The sequence below is a fragment of the Arachis ipaensis genome, chromosome B02, assembly GCF_000816755.2.
Source record: "Arachis ipaensis cultivar K30076 chromosome B02, Araip1.1, whole genome shotgun sequence".
NCBI lineage: Eukaryota > Viridiplantae > Streptophyta > Magnoliopsida > Fabales > Fabaceae > Arachis > Arachis ipaensis.
Genome location: NC_029786.2, coordinates 24,581,883 through 24,585,376, shown reverse-complemented (window position 1 = coordinate 24,585,376; position 3,494 = coordinate 24,581,883). Strand labels below are relative to the sequence as shown.

At 36.2% G+C, this 3,494-nt stretch overlaps 1 protein-coding gene across 1 annotated transcript in view; it reads right to left on the bottom strand.

The window, feature by feature from the left end:
• The window catches only part of LOC107625140, a 4,067-nt gene extending 3,630 nt beyond the window's left edge, over positions 1-437 (bottom strand). Inside the window, exon 1 of the mRNA XM_016327716.2 lies at positions 296-437. The gene's annotated coding sequence lies outside the window, so the exon portion shown is untranslated. The remainder of the gene's footprint in view (positions 1-295) is intronic.

Below are 3,494 nucleotides of genomic sequence, written 5' to 3'. Positions count from 1 at the left end.
CCAAAAATATATTTAATATAAATAAAAAAAATTAAAACAAAAAATTAAAAATATTTTTAAAATTTTTCACAAACCTCAACACAAAAAAAAAATATCCTTTACCTTAGAATCGAAAGAAGAACAAGTAGTGAGTCGGAAATGTGGATCAATTAAACAAAATACGCGGACCGATGCAGTCTGTAATGAAATTTTTGTTCAAATATTTCACGCATGCGAAGAACAAGAGTAGATAAGCAGATTATTTACACGAATGCCCGAAATTGAATATTGAAAAGTTAAAATAATAGAAGCTCACCGAGACAGCGGAAACTGGCAGATGTGGCTTCGAAGGAGACGGCGCCGATGGAGGCTGGGTGATCTGTAGTCTGGACGGCGTCGTGGATGCGTGGAACCGAGAAGGAGCGTGGAGATTCTGATCACGGAGGAGTAGAAAGTAGGGGAGAAAATAGAATTTAAAATACTTATAAAATAAAAGAAGAAAAAGAATTGTAGTAGAAATATAAGGAGAAGAGTATTTGATTGCAGCATAAAAGAGGATTGATTTATTTGTAAGAAAGGGAGAATGATATTTTGTTCTGTTGTTATGTAACTTTCAGAGGCTTGAACCTCTATTTATAGATGTACATAGGATAGATTTTCAAATGCTTATTAAAAGCATTCTTCCTTGAGAATACTACACCGCCCTTCATAAATGGGCATCCACGTAACAAATCTTATCTCAACACTCCCCCTTGGATGCTCATTTAGGGATATGCCTCATTAAAACCTTACTAAAGGAAAACCCTGTGGGAAAAACCTTAGTGAAGGAAAAAGAGTACAATATCTTTTGTGATGGGGACTGCCTCATTAAAAACCTTGTCAAGAAAAACCCAATGGGAAAAAAACTTGACCAAGGGAAAAAGAGTACAGTCTCTCCCTCTTGCCGACATCATTTAATGTCTCGAAATCGGCGCATCCCAATCTTATGTACCAATCTTTTAAAGGAGGATTTTGGGAGTGACTTTGTAAATAAATCTGCCAGATTGTCACTTAAACGGATCTGTTGGACATCAATTGTCCCTTGATTTTGAAGGTCATGAGTGAAGAAGAATTTGGGAGAAATATGCTTTGTTTTATCACCTTTGATGTATCCACCTTTAAGTTGAGCAATGCATGCTGCATTATCTTCAAACAGGACAGTTGGAGCTATCTTATGATCAATCAGTCCACATGATGATAGAATATATTGAATCAGACTCCTCAGCCAAAAATACTCGCGACTAGCTTCATGAATCGCCAGTATTTCAGCATGATTAGAGGATGTTGCAGCAATCATCTGTTTCGTGGACCTCCAAGATATAGCTGTACCACCATATGTGAACAGGTATCCTGTTTGAGATCTCCCTTTATGTGGATCAGACAAGTATCCGGCATCTGCATAGCCAACTAGTTGTGACTTGGATCCATAGGGATAAAACAATCCTATATCAACCGTTCCATGAAGATATCGAAAAATTTGTTTGATTCCACTCCAATGTCTTCTGGTTGGAGATGAACTATACCTTACTAGTAAATTCACCGCGAATGATATGTCAGGTCGCGTATTATTAGCAAGATACATTAGCCAGTGGCTACTTGTCCTACTGGGACGTCAATTCGAATTGAGGCATTTTCCGCTGGTATGTAAGATTTGGTTATCCTCTTTGTATCGAAAAATGCATCAGGCAATTCATTTGCTATTCTTTGCAAATGTATAATCTTTTGAACTTCTGGTTCACATTGCCCTGATCGAGGATCTAAATGCATCAACGATGATGCATTCCAATTAAGTTCCTTTTCAGGAAGCTTATTCTCTCCCCCTAATGTTGGAAATTTTGATTCATCAAAATGACAATCCGCAAATCGGGCTTTAAACACATCACCAGTTTGTATCTCAAGATACCTCACTATAGAGGGAGAATCATATCCAACATATATCCCCAATTTTCTTTGGGGTCCCATTTTGGTGCAATTAGGTGGTGTAATGGGAACATATATCGCACACCCAAATATTCTTAAATGGGAGACATTTGGCTGCTGGCCAAAAGCTAATTGCATAGGAGAGAACCGATGGTAACTCGTTGGCCTCAAACGAATAAGTGCTGCGGCATGTAAAATAGCATGCCCCCAAACCGAGGTTGGGAGATTTGTTCTCATAAACAAAGGTCTAGCAATCAATTGGAGGCGTTTAATAAGTGATTCTGCTAACCCATTTTGTGTGTGAACATAAGCCACTGGATGTTCAACACTTATTCCATTAGCCATACAATAAGCATCAAAAGCTTGGGAAGTAAATTCACCAGCATTATCAAGACGAATTGCTTTGATTGGATTTTCTGGAAATTGTGCTTTCAATCGAATAATTTGAGCCAGTAATCTCGCAAACGCCAGGTTGCGAGAAGATAATAAGCACACATGTGACCATCTCGAAGATGCGTCTATCAGGACCATAAAATATCTAAAAGATCCACATGGTGGATGAATAGGTCCACATATATCACCTTGAATCCTCTCTAAGAATTCAGGGGACTCAAATCCAATCTTTACTGGTGATGGCCTTAAAATTAACTTCCCTTGAAAACATGCAGCACAACAAAATTCACTAGTTTTAAGAATCTTCTGGTCCTTTAGTGAATGCCCATGAGAGTTTTCAATAATTCTTCTCATCATGGTTGTTCCCAAATGACCCAATCGGTCGTGCCAAGTTATGAACTCATTTGAGTTAGTAAACTTCTGGTTTACAATGGCATGTGGTTCAATTGCACTAATCTTGGTATAATACAACCCAGATGAAAGTGAGGGTAATTTTTCTAATATAACTTTCTTATTTGAATCATGAGTTGTGATCTATGAAGCACGGACACTTCGTTGAGTTACCGTGTCCGCGTGTCGGACACATTTCGGACACGACATTCACCGACACTCGTCCGACACGCGTGTCTGCTGTGTCCAACTGTGTCTTAATAAAAAATAAAAAATTCTTCTCCGGACACACCTGGACACACCTAAATACCATCACGTGTCAGCGTATCCTGTCTTATTCTTAACATATATTTTTAAAATAAATTTAGATATAGTATATATTATTATTTATTAAAACAAAAAATATTTTAAATACTTGATATAATTAAAATAAGACATTAAAAATAATTAAAATTTTTAATTTATATTTTAATATCAATAAAATATCAAAATATCATTACGATTTATCTAAAAAATACTTTATATTTTATATGTATGCGTGTCCCCGTGTCATGTAAAATTTTAAAATTTTAAAAATTTAAAAATAATTAAAATTTTTAATTTATATTTTAATATCAATAAAATATCAAAATATCATTACGATTTATCTAAAAAATACTTTATATTTTATATGTATGCGTGTCCCCGTGTCATGTAAAATTTTAAAATTTGCGTGTCGGCGTGTCCCGTGTCGTGTCGTGTCCCGTGTCCGTGTCAGTGTCTATGCATCATAG